A 14,263-nucleotide genomic window follows, 5' to 3' on the forward strand; every position below is an offset into this window, starting at 1 on the left:
ACTCAAGTTTGTATCCCAGGCTCAGGCCCGTGGAGTCTGAGCACTTTGGAAACTTGGCTCAAAGGAAAAGGGCTGTAAGAAAATGCTGTAGAATGAAAGTCAGAGATTTTCCGGGTCGTTGAAAATTAGCTGGGATGAGCTCTAACTCCTTAAGGTTTCTCCTGCTGGGAGGGCAGGGGGTTTGATTCGGGACTGGCTTCTTGGTTGCCTGGCTCATGCTCACAGAGACACAGCCCAGGGAAGAGTAACACGCCCCACTAGGTTGGTGTCTAGGTGCACATGAAAACTCCATCTGGGAAAGTCATCATAAATGGAAAACAAGCTAGAAAGGGGGAGGTAGACCGGGATGCCGGAAGTAAGCTCTTAGCTATGGGAAATGGTCTTTTCAAAGAAAACGAACCAAACCTATCCATGATCCTTCTAACTTCCCTTTGTGAGACCCAAGGAAACTACACAGAATCCAGTTTATTTCACAGTTGAGGGATGAGTGGCCTTTTGTTATTAGGCCCAAAGCAATTTTATCCAAGTTGCCCTGAGTCAACAGCAAAGGGAGATACCAAATATATTTGTCCCATGGACAATGTCAACTTTCAGAGAGCAAACTATTTCTAAACCTGAAAACAGAATTCATCCAGCTGTAGGTTTTGGCCCATTTCCATATGGATTCATCTAAGAATAATTCTCAGGCCAGTTGCTTTCTGGCCTGTTTTATGCGAGTGGTGCCCTCATACTTGGAACTCACTGGGTCAGGTCCCTCTCTTCTCCTAAAAAAGGAAGGCTCAGCCGAGAGACACTTTAAGACTCAGAGCCAGGGAAACTTCACAGAGGAGTGCCCAGGGAGGGGCGGGCAGTACGTGAGGGGGAACAAAGTGGAGCGTGGGGTGAAGAAGGAATTAATTTTCCAGAGTCATGTGCAAAATTCACTTGGAAAAGCAGCAGGGCCAGGAGACAGCAACCCATCGCCCAAGTCTAAGGAAAGGTGATGTTTCGACACTGCTCGGTCAATCCGATACAGGCCACACAGGGAGCTACTGCAATGCCCTGTGGCTGTAGGACCAGTGAGAGCTTCCAGCTCTGAGACAGATGAACACACTATCAATGAGCTTCAAGAAATTCTGCTGGACTCTCCTCACACTTTCAAAGTTTTAGCTGATTTCCAAGTTCTCCTTGTTTGGCCCGGGCTATTCCTATTATGAAAGGCCCAGAATAAACCCCTGTGAAGAATTACCAGGGGAATGCTTCTGCAGGTTTCTGTCATTGCTGGAATTCAATTAAGCGGTGTGTGGCACTTTAAAAACATGGCACCCAAATTCTTGGACATTCTTCCCACTGAGAAGTGGGGGTCAGTGTCCCCTCCCCTGAATCTGGGCAGGTCTGAAAGAGCTTCAACCAAAGAAATCCAATGTTGGTCCTCTTGGGAGGCTCACTCAGGGGGAAGCTGGAGTAACACGTCAAACTCCCTGAAGACGGCCATGCTCGAGAGGCCACATCCGGGTGCTCTGGTCCAAAGCCTTAGCTGAGCTCCCAACTGACAGCCAGTATCAAGTGTCAACCACACCACAGAGTATGCTGGACCAGCAGCCCAGCAGAGCTTCAGATGACCCAGCCCCGTGCCCTTACTGGCTGCAAGTGCTGGACAGATTCCAAACATGCATTGCCCAGCAGAGCCCTTCCCGAATTCCTCATTCACAAAATTGTGAGCAACATTAAAAGATCATTTTAAGTCACTGAGTTTTAGGAGAACTGATTATCCAGCAATAGTAACTGGAGTGTGGTCCCTTGGTAGTTGGGTGATTTCCGTGGAAAAGGTGAGGAGACAACTTTGTTGAGATTCAGGGCACAAATGTGCAATGTAACGTTGATTATGGTTTTTGCAAAAATCCCTTTCTGTCCTCAGTAACCACTGTATTCTTAAAAGTCACACATGCACCATTAGGATGACAGGTAGCTAATTTGTCATGGTTACAGGACAAGTAACAGGGGGAGAGTCTTTCGTGATACTTGCACGTTCATATTTACAAAAGCTAAATTTGTATTTTTCATTTTTGTTACACATACATTTTTATTGGTTAGACGGCAAATATTTACAAAGCACTCAGTATCCGCCAGACATTGTTTCGAGCGAATGCATTTACTCTTCAGACTGATGCCAGGAGGCAGGTATTCTTACTATCCCCATTTTATAGGTGAGAAAACTGAGTCAGAGAGAGATTAAGTATCTAGCTCATGGTCACCTAATTCTTAAGTGTGGGATCTGGAGTCTGACCTCAGGCAATCTGACTTGAGACCATGGACTCTGACCTCTGCTGCTTCTTAAATTATGCTTCACTTTATTACCAAGTCACACATACCCCCCCCACACACACACAAACTCCACAGTGGTATGTATGCTAAAGTACAAAAGAAGTAATCAAAATATACAATTCAGGATAATGGCATGAAAGTAAATGATCACCAGGACTTAAGCACCAATGTGAACTATGCATCTATATGGGCTGGGATGAGCGAACCCCAGTATATAATATCTGAAAATAAGATTTCGTATGATCATCTATCCATCTACCCCCGTCTCGAGTACATTATGTCATGAAATTTTGTCATATGGGGTTAGGAAGCATCACAAGCCTTCCCCTTACTCATAAACACAGCACAACCCCCTTTCTGAAAAACCACCAGGATTTTTCTAGAACAAGTACAGAACAATTTTGTGCAGTAAGAGATTACCAATCATGCTGCTGAGGCCTAGGGGAGACCAAAAGTACAGAGGCATCATTTCAAGTGGCAGCCTACAGCAAAACAAGGCCCACCATCGCCAATACGTTTGTAAAGCCAGCTCCATATTCCCTGGCTGATAATCGTGCTTGGCGAGAAAGTGGAACACGGCACTGAGAAGCTCCCTTTTCAAACGGCACTGTAGGTTTCCCATAACAAGCATGACATGAAGAGTAGAGGAACAATTACCAGCGTGGGTCCTGATCGAGAACACGGAGCCCAGAGCGAGAATGCCTAACGCCACCTCCCGGTTCTGCCCCTTGCTGGCAGCATGACCTTGGGTGAGGCTCTCACCCTCCCCTGCCTCAGTTTCTTCATGCATCAAACAGGGATCATAAAAGAACCACCTCAGAGCTGCTGAAAGGATGAAGTAAAGCAATAAGGTAAAGCCCTCGAGGCAGGGCCTGGTGCAGGATGCTTGCTACAAAATAAATGTTCGTCAAATCAGTAGACATGCTGCGTGCTAAGAGAGTTCACCTTACAGTCAGACAAAGACGCTGATGTACGATGTAATCCATATACGTACATATACGACGGAGAAACGTATGAGGACTTTTATTCAAACTCACACTGAAAGCAAATACTACAGATGAACAGATTTTTTTGGTTAATAATTATTTGATGAGTTACGACATCAATAGAAAAGGCAGACTCATTGGAGTATTGGTGGGGTGCTAACCCACGTGTGTGCCAAGAATAAAAGGGTAAAACAATAGGCAAATATTAATTGTCAATCCACACCCAGTTTTATTCCCAAAGAACAGCAGGTGGCCAAAAAGTACGCCTCTCAATCTCAATGAAATGTTGAAGGCAATAATGACAATTGCAACTATCATCAACTCCCAGCCACTGAATGTCTTTTTGACGTTCGGTATGAAAGATGTGAATACAAGCCCCCTGATGACCCACACTGAGCTGTGTTAAGTCTTGTGTTGATCATCTGTGGCCACGGTTGGTCCACGTCACAAAGAATCACAAAGCCTTCGTGGCCTGCAACAATCCATGTTTTGCTCGGGCAGCTGGAATCATCTGGGGATTCGCTGGGCAGCTCTGTTGAATCTGGCGAGCAGAGGCACACAGAACCTCTTGAGGGCCAGGTTCAGGACTGACGTCCGCTCCCTCCTACCGACACTATTGACAACAAGGTACAAGCCACACCACACTGGGCATGTGGGGAACTACACTCTACACTCACCTCCGCAGTGGCCACAGCACCAAACTCACAGGGCAAAGGGAATGAACACAGAGACAGGCAAAGCAAAAGACCATTTCGGTGACGAAACATGCTTTCCCCCAAGATTTATTCTCCGAGGGATGCATTTTTTTAGATGCACTTCAAAATTGGTGGGCGGGATTTTTATGAACTGCTCGTAACATGCCCAGCAACTTGAGAACACTCTAATTCTACAAGAAGTCCTAAGATACTGTGATTCTGTGGTCAAAACCATAATTTCTTAAGAAGACAAAACTGGAATGCAAACATCTAATGGCTGAGAGCTTTTTTGATACTCGATCATTTTTATCATTTGTTGGAGAAAAAAATGCAAGATGAATTATCGGGCACATTTTAAGACCAAAACCAGATACCACAACAGAACCGGAAGAAATACTTTCCGCAGCTATGCGCACAGCCAGAGTGCATTAGGAAACCGTTTGCTTTTAACTCTCGAGTTGGAATTTCAAATTTCCAACCTTGAAACTGTATTTTCTTCAGGTTAGATTTTGACACAGTTCCAAAGGTCATTTTCAGGGAAGAATTCTTAATTCCCGGGTATGTGTGCAACCTGAATGTAGACGCCTCTGACAGAGCCCTCGAACACCTGCTCTCGTTGCCAGTACCTTAAAATTGGAATAAAGTGTCTCTAAACGAAAAGAAAGAAACAGAGACAAAACCAACACGGGACAGAGACAGACCTATGCCTCATGCTATCCACCATGAAGCCAGGTGGTCAGATTACTTTTCAGGAAGATCATGCGGAGAAAGATTTTATTTAGATGCTATTATTCCTATAGTTTACGTTACAAAAATTATTTTGAATTGTAAAACGTTCTATGATTTCCAATGTACGACAACTCTTTTGAAATACACCTAAAATCAGTGGGTTACAGGGATGCTCTTTGCCATTGTATGCCCTGTAGATGGTCAAAGTTTGAAAAGCAAAGAATGTTTAGCCAAAGTCGGAAAAAAAGCTTCCAATCCTGAGAGTCGGCAGAATACAGATTCTGTAAAAACGCAGGTTCCTCCCTCATTCTAGAACGGTCGTCATGAGAGAATGTTGTCATTCTGCGTTGCAAAAGTGAAAGACTTCTTGACCAATGAGAATAGGAGCAAACTCGATTATCTTGGTAAGAAAATGTCCCAAAGGTCAATCTGACTGCTCACTCGCTGTTTGCAAAAAGCTGGGTGAGGAACCACAGAGCGTATTCGTGTCCTCCCGCTGCAGGTCACAGATCGGCACAAACTCGGCACCTTCAAACAACAGAAATGTATCCTCTCACAGATCTGGGGGCTCCAGGGGTCTGAGATCAAGGCATACACATGGCCGTGCTCCCTCCAAGGGCTCTAGGGGAGAATCTTTGACTCTTTCAGTTTCTGGGGGTTCCAGGCTTTCCTTGGCATCTCTCGGACTTCTGCCTCTGTCTTCACACGGCCTTCTCTGTGCACCTGCGGCTTCACGACCCACCCGGATAATCCAGGATGACTTCGAGATCCTTAATGACATTTGTGAAGTGGCTTTTTTTTTTGGTCAGGGGCTGGGGGACATGTACCATTCCACTCCTTACCGTTGTACAATTCAAAGAGGATGGTCAAAACTCAGAAGAGAATGCACATGGAAGCTTCAAATTCTTTTATTAAGGATGTGAAAGATAAAAGATTATTATCTCTTACAATGAGTTTGTGTGTGTGTGTGTGTGTGTGTGTGTGCGCGCACGTGCGTGCACTAGCTCCCTGAACGCAGGGAAACCTGATGGGAAGGACTTGTAAGACCACTCCCCGCTTTATTATATGGTTAACTGGAAACTGAAAATTCTGGGGGCACCTGGGCGGCTCAGTCAGTGAAGCGTCTGCCTTTGGCTCAGGTCATGATCCCAGGGTCCTGGGATCGAGCCCCACGTTGGGCTCCCTGCTCAGTGGGGAGCCTGCTTCTCCCTCTGTCCCTTACCCTGCTTGTGCTCTCTCTCTGTCAAATAAATAAAGAAAATCTTAAAAAAAGACACTAAAAATTCTGTTTTATCTGCTCTGATAGATACTCACTGACTTTGGTTGTGACTGGCATTCCAGATAACTAGTATTCCCTTACCACTGTATGCATGTGGCACATAATTTCTACATACACAGATTTGGTTTTAATTTGGGTAAGGGAAGAGGGAATAATGTGGAAGGTGGAAAGAATCCCCGCCTGGCTCTGAGTTGCCCTTTTAAATGTTAACAAAGTGACCTCTCTACCCTGCTGGTTTGGCCCGGCTTTCTGAATCTCCACGGGCATCACGCCAAGTCGTAAATAGGGAGAGAAGCTCTCAAGCTCAGCGACACAACCCGAGCCCCTTGTCCCTCCTGCTAGAAGAGTGACCCAATCAATCCCGCTTGTCCTTCCTTACCTAGAATCCTCATGTAGAGAAATCAAGAATTACATGTCTTTATTATCAAAGTCTTGTGCTCTCATTTCCACTCAATCTTTTGAAGATAGAATTCATGACTGGAAGGCCCCATTCCAAAGGCAAGATCTCAGGGTTGGGGGTTGTTAAGCTGGGATCCAGGCCCCCCTCCCTCCCTGAAATTCAACACACAGTTTGGTGTGGTTGTGAATTTTTCTGTGGAGCAGCCACATTCTCAAAGAAATCCGCTGACCCAAAAAGGTAAGAAAGATCCACAGGTCAGCTCAATGTTCTGAACCATCGGTTTGTTGTGGACTACTGACGAATTATCTACTTTCCAGGTGCAAAACTGTTATTCGCACAGGGGACGGCGACAATGGTAAAAATTCAATACAAGAGAAAAACTTTGGTTCAAATAGGACACACCTGTCCCAGGGAAGGGCACACTGCACAGCCGTCAATACAGGTGACAGACCTTCCACATGAGCCCACAGCAAGTCTTGGTGGCAGTTGTTTAGTAGGGAATCCAAACCCTTGTCTCTTCATTTCGGGACATCTCACAATGCAACTCCTCAGACTTGCCCGAATGCCTCCTCCGGAGAGAACTGACAACTCCTTCAAATCTGTCCCTCCTGGTTTCCGCATGGCCTCCCCACGTGTATTGCCAGAGCACACGTGCCCTAAAGAATCTCCAGAAGGAGACTCCAAAGTCTTCTGGCTACAGGGTACCATTATTTTGAAAGCAGACCCTTCCCTTTGATGTAATCTTGTTCTCAAGAAACATCTGCATATCATTCCTGAGCAATGGAATTTCTACGGGGTGTGACAGAAGCAGCAAGATATTATTCAACCCCCTTGCTTCCAGATTGGGGCTGGCTGCTGAAGCCGGCCATGCAAGGAGAGTCAGCAGCCTCGCTGCCTAGCTGCCCGTCATGCTCGATCCTCTCCACATTTATTCTACAGGAACATTCCTGATGCTTGTGGAAAGGATGCATGATCTAAAAATGACACGTAAGCCCCCAAACCGAAAAACTCAATCTTCCAGTTGCTTAGGCCAAAACCCCTTCGAATCATCCTTGAGACCTCTCTTTATCTAGCATTCCACGTCCAGTCCATCAGCAAACCTGTCAATTGCCAGTGTGCCCAGAATTCTAGCACTTCCTGCCGCCTTGACCACAGCTCCCCTTGTGGGCAGACACCACCGTCTCTCACCCATAGTGAGACACGCTCGCAGCCAACTCCCATCTTCAGCCCATGTTTCCTGACAGTCTGTTGTCCACACAGCAGCCAGAATGACCCTTTCCAAAGCGGACCTTGCCCCATCTCTGCTCAAAGCCAACTTCCCGACCTCATTCCAGGGAAAGGGCCTTCACGTTCTCCCAACTGGCCTTCAAGGTTCTCACGGTCCACTTCACTTTGCCTCGCTGACCTTAACCCCTACCATGACCCCTCTCGCTCATTCCACTCTAGCCTCGGTGTTTTCCTTGATGTTCCTCAGAGCTCACATACTTTTCACAAGTTAAGAGGAAATACATTTCCTGACAGAACAAGAAATAAATCAAACAGCGGACTGTGGCTCTCTGACTGACAGCCCCGTGGCCCTGGAAACTCAGAAGGATCACAGACCCAGGCTACTCTCAGAACAAGAGCTCGCTCTTCTTCTCTAAGGCTAAGGAGGCCAGAGATAAAAAGTCAAGTCCACCCTGCCATAAAACTCTGGCTGGGCCCCTACCTAGAAGTTTCCTTGCTAGAGGACCCAACTTGGTTGGACAAATGAGCACGTAAGTACAGGAGTGAGGAAAAGGACAACCTCAAAAAAACCCAAAGAAAGCACAGGGCTGGAATATGACAGTCTTTCCGCTAGCCAGTTCCACAAACCTCCTCGTTCCATTGTCTAGATAATGCTTTCCCAAGTAGAATTTTGGACACCTCCTACCAAATCCGTTTGTTGACTGATTCTAGAATGGAACAGCTTGCTCTTGGGAAAAGGACCAACGTGGGTCTGGAAAAGCAGAGCCCACGGGCAGATCAAGTCAGCTCAGGACTGTTTTATGAATCGAATACATTTACATTCCTTGGCTGATTATCTCTAAGTGCACGTCTGCTTTTCATTTAAACACAATATAATCCCGGTAGAGTCCATCATAAGACTACAGCCGCACGAATGATCTCATTGGTCCTTTGTGGTGTTTTTTTTCAAAGATGTGAATTTAATAAGATTTAAAAGCATAAACAAATTGTTGACCATTCTAAGGGCAAGTCAGTCAGTCACAGCTGTCATATCAGGGGCTCTTACAACAAGCATTCAACACCACAGTGAGCCTCTCCTCATTCTCTTGACTGACTCGTTTCAACTTTCCAAACATCAAAAAGAAGAACCCAAATGAAGCACTACCCCTAACATTTAATTTGGTGGGAAGCTGGAGAGAGACAGTCATATTTCTATTCCAGTGGGGAGCACTCACAATAAATTTATTTTTTCACAAGAAATTAAAAATTAGCGTATTGAGGAAGTTGACACAGCACCCTTATGGCACCTAAATATCATACTATTAGTATGCTATGAAGCTGGATGTCTTCTCTGAAGAGAACAAATTAACTTGGGGACCTCAGGTTTCCTAAATAATTTTGCTGACATGAGCCAAAATCCGTAATGTTGGAGACACCACTCGGGCCTTTGCGTTTATACCAGAGGAAGCATCTTTCACAGAGTACTTAGAACTTCCCAGGAGAAGAACTTTGCCTCTGGTTTTGCTACCTCATTCTCTCCAAGTTGGGGAAAAACTCGAGTAGGTGTTCTGGGTCATTCAGAGAAAGGGAGTCTATGAGGGTTGATTTTTGGAAGTAGACAATGCTTGACTGGGGGGGGTCAACAGTGTGAGAAGGCAGACGTTCGGTCTAAAGGGCTGCTCTCCCTCACATGTGTTGATCACTTGCCGTGACGCGATTTAAAAAAAAAAAAAAAAACACATACCAAACACAAGAAGAGTTGTGCTGTAGAGACATACCTCAAGTTGGCTGAAGTTTCTATCAAGATTGTTTCAGTCAGGAGTGATATGCCAAGCTCTGGGGGAGAAAGGCAGCAATAAAGATGTTTTGTAAGAAAGGAAATACCAACTGGAAACCACCATGTTTGGCTGATGGGGAAAACGTGTTCATCTTTGTGACAAACAAATAAGCCTGTTAGAATCAGAATTTGGAACAAAAGTAGCATACGCTTTGGTTTCAACACCATGATAAAGAATTGCCTTGTCATAAAGGCAGTTCATGAAGAAATTTTATCAAGTTTTTGGACACACCTCACGCATAGTCTCTAGAATGTGACCTGGTTCCTGAGTGCCTCACGCACGCAACTCCGTTGTTTGGGCCTTTGACAAACCAACCCTGTGAGGACTCCAATCTTTCTACCTCACTGCTTTAAACCAACAGGCTAACCACAGAAGTTCATATTCTTAATGGACACCACTACCTAATTACCCCATTTCGTCAGCACAAAGGGAGAAAACTAGATTTCACTTAGCCCTGCTTAGGATGTGTTTTTGCCTGTCAGTAGTGTTCTAGCCTAGCTCTCTTTTGGCCAGTGCCCAACATCATCGGCCTTCCTGCCTCTGGCCATTTGTCTCCCATGCGCCTCACATGCTGGAGAGGATTTTTTTTTCTTTGAATACAGAATTTTAGTTGCATGTTTAGAAAAACCAAAAACAATGCGTGCCAGGATATTTGCAATTCCGCTGTCCATCCAGCAGCAAAGATTTGGTGATTACAAAATCAGCAACTACCACGTATATATATTTTAAGACGATCTCGGCATTGCCTCCAGAAACACATTTTATAAACACAGGACGCCTGTGTCTTTTTCTTTGACAGAGCTCTCGTTCTCAAAAAGCAGCTTTGAATAAAGTTTCCCATAAAAAAAACTGTTGTGTGGTTTTGGAGCCAGGGGGCAGGCGGGCGGGCAGGTAAAGAAGCTGCTAAGATGAAGCATATCTGAGAACAGGATAATGATAGTATCTTGGTTATACTGAGGATTAAATCAGATTATCCACGTTGAGCAGTGAACGGTGCCTGACAGTGATTGCACCGTGTACCTTTCTGTCATCATCCTGTCATCATCTGCAGAATAAGCTCACTTCATTTTTCTATTACAATTTACTCAACAGATTCTTTTTTTTTTAAAGCGGGGGAGGGGCGAGGGAGAGGGAGAGAGAAAATCCCAAGCAGACTCCACGCCGAGTGTGAAGCCGGACGCGGGGCTCGATCTCACGACCCTGAGATCGTGACCTGAGCTGAAATCAAGAGTCGGGTGCGTAACCCACAGGGCCACCCACCCAGGCGCCCCTCAACAGAGTTCTTTTAAGCACAACGGTAGCATCTCAAGATAGAGGGAGAATAATTCAATAGTTTTACATCTTTGCCCTGTTTGCTGACCTATTTTTGTTTCTTGTCATTTTTGATATTGATCTGATGAAATATCTGACATCCATTAGTTAAAAGGAGAAACCAAATAAATATTTTCGACACTAAACACAACCATGAATTACAGACTCACCATCTGTGGCAAGGCTCTCACAGGTAAAGCACTACCCTTCTCAGGCGGGCTCTCCCCGGCCAGTTGTCCCTGACAGCCGACCGTTGGGTTTGTAGAATTAAATCTTGAGAAGGCCTGAAATGCGGATCTTCCCAGGACTCCATGTTGTTATTTTGTGGTAGTTCAGATAAGTATTAGTGATGGGAAAACCTCAAAGTCTTGAGTGGATAAGTACCCAAACGTCATGTCATTTTGTAAAATGTCCCCAAACCTCTTTGCCTTGAAAGGCTCCTGACAAATGAATGACATTTCTGGAATGTGCTGTTTCTCACTTGAAGAAGCATATCTCCAAGGATCTTTCAGGATTTGATGTCAGGAATTGGTAAAGGTTATGGGAAATAAAATTAAACTCACATTGAGGAAGGAAAATAGAAACTAACTCTTCTGAAAATGTGTGTGTTATGTGCCTGACGTCTGCAGGCGGATGTGGCCTTAGTAAGAGAATGACAGATTCGCTCCTAAATCCAAGGCTGGTGGGCCTATCCAGAGGGACCCACTGACCCTGTGCTGTTCCAGAAACGCCCTGCCTTGTGAGATGCACCATGTTTCCCATTTTAAACAACTCAGCAGATACTTGTGTTTGTTTTTTTAAAACAGTGCAAACGAATACAGTGATGATGCTGTTTCTACCATGAAAAGCAATGAAATATTAGCTTCTTACATGTACAACTCTTAGAACCAATAACTAGCAATTCACTTTGCAACGAGGCACCAGAGACCTGGGCCCTTGAAACGTGCTGGCATCGAAGAGGAAGAGGCTCTAGTTTCAATGCATTAAGAGCTGGACAGTGAGGTTCAAGGACAAACTTAACCAAACTACCGCTCTCCATAAACCAGAGGCGAATATCCACGCTGACGTGTTCTCTGAAACATCAGAGTACAATTTAGGGGTCTCCACTTCTGAGAGCCCCCCAGCCACACCCTGGGGACAGCGACTGCATTGCCAAGGCTCGTCACCCATGAGGCCTCTCGGACCCACACCGGCTCTGCACGATTCCTTCCCTGAGCAACTCCAGCCCTGTCCCTCTTTGTTGCCTTTATCACCGGAAGAGGGTCATCAAAACCCTAAGACTCTGGCTCTAGTCCTGGAATCTTGATATGGACGCTAAGAACCACTGGTCCAGTGGGTCAACCAAAGACAACATAGTGGCGCATCTTCATTTGTCTTGAAATACACTACCTTCTGGTCCCCAGCTGTGTTTACATCTCTCCGATTCTCAGATGCAGTGATCTCTGGGACCTCACTAAAACAGCAGTGTAAAGGACCAAAACCCCCACGCCACTAGCCAGCCACTTATCAGGAGAGTAACATTTTCCCACCAGTAGTCACTGACATAACGCCTCTTAAAGCGAACGCCTAAATGGGGTCTTCATCTCAAAGAAGAGTTCACTAAATATTTGTTGAGTAAAAGGAATGAAACCAGGAATCAGGCGACCGATGCAAAGAATTGAGGAGTTGGCAAATGTTAGTAAATCTTTGTATATCTGGACTAGAATGAAGTTCTTCCAAGATCCAGTACAACAAATTATAAAGCCCTCCGAGGAGAGAAGCGGTAACATCATCTTTTTCTGTTGTGTTATGCCGGAAATCTTTTCCCCCCACCAAAAGGCTGCACTTGAGTGGACATTCAATAAATATTTACTAATTGAATCAAATTATACAAATTATACAAGATTTAGTTTTATAGCTTTAATGACCTACACAATAACTCTGTAAAAGTATATCTCTCCTTAAAAAAGAAAAGTCACTTTTAGAGATAAAGACAACTAAATCAAAAAGCTTATCTTAGAAAAAAAAATCATGCACATTTCCTGGGGAAAATATTTGGCTTTACTTCAAGTTACTGAGATTTTTCTAGAAATGTGATGTTGGCAGCCCCACCTGGCATTACCCTTTGGCTTAGACTCTTAGCTAGACAGATGAGCATGTGTGAGGTACATGGTACATCTTATTCTGGAAAAAAAGATGTTCCCCATGGAGAGAAGAGGGCAAACAGGGAACACTCCAGGAGTCAAATACCGATTCAGCGGATAGCCGCCCCCCCCTCGCAGTGATTTGGCGCTTTTGCTCTTTATGCTGTAATGAATTAGGAAGTTGCTAGAAGGCAAAAGGGCAAATCTTTATGATTGCAGTTCTGCCACCCATTTACAGGTCCTGTGCGAGTATCTGTCAATTTTTATATAAAAACACTAAAGGGACAGTTGGGAGATCTGAAGGAGAAACCCCTTTGTCAGGACATACTTCACTTAAAAGCCTCTGGCACCCAAGTGATGTCAGGACCTACTTCAGGGCTCGAAGTCAATTTACAGGTGGAGACTTGTCTTACGGACAAACAGCCAAGGCTAGTCTGCTAGAAACCGGCAATGGCTTAGCAACGTGACCATTAGAAGTGCCCCCGATTTTCTATTTGTTAAAGAGAAAATATTTCTCGCCAAGTTTGGTGGGAAATACATGCCAAAAGTCTCCCTTACTAAGAAAGGGGGGAAATAAGCTTAAATGGAGGGAGAAAGCTAAAAGATTCTTCTGGTTTGGAAAGGCTACGGCCATACTAAGTGGGACTTCGGGATGAGTTGGCAAGACCATGAAGAATGACAGAGACCACTGTTATGGAAAGTTCCCGTGGCAGACATCAAGGGAGGAGTGAAGTCTTCTCATTCTTGCATGTGGAGCTCATGGGAACTGAGGAGAATGCATTTGTCTCTAAGAGTGAAATATGGCAAATGGCAGAAATGATTTTTCTCACTGGAAAAAAATGTTAGGGACATACAGGTGAGTGCCTTATTGTCATGGTCAAAACGTACAACCAAATGCTTCAGCCTTAAGCCACGGAACAGCTTGCTCATCTGTATGGCCAATCTGACACTTTCTTACAGGCTTCTGATTCATATGGCTCCATGTTCTTTCCACCCTTCCCAATGGCACACACTTTTGGCAAATGTCTCCATCATTTAAGACAAGGAACTATAAAACGGAAGACATTCCTATCTACCAGATGAACATTTTCAATCAGCAACAGTTACACAGAAGCACAGAATGATGACACGTTCCATGACAAAGAGCCAAAAAGAACGGAGGGAGAGAATGTTCTAGGTTATCTTGGACAATGGGGGGGGGGTCAGAATTGTTCCAATATGTCTTTGGAGCCCACAATCTTAGAGATCATTTTGAGATATAAATATATTGTGAAAAAGAGAAATACAAGCCTGAAATGGAGTCACTTGCCCCCCATAAGAGCCCACCAGGACGTAATTACAGTTTCAACCTGTCCCTCGAACGTGACCATTTAAGAGTCAATGTGGAATTTC

This window comes from Ursus americanus, chromosome 5, assembly GCF_024610735.1.
Source record: "Ursus americanus isolate L20-20 chromosome 5, mUrsAme1.1.p, whole genome shotgun sequence".
Taxonomy (NCBI): Eukaryota; Metazoa; Chordata; class Mammalia; order Carnivora; family Ursidae; genus Ursus; species Ursus americanus.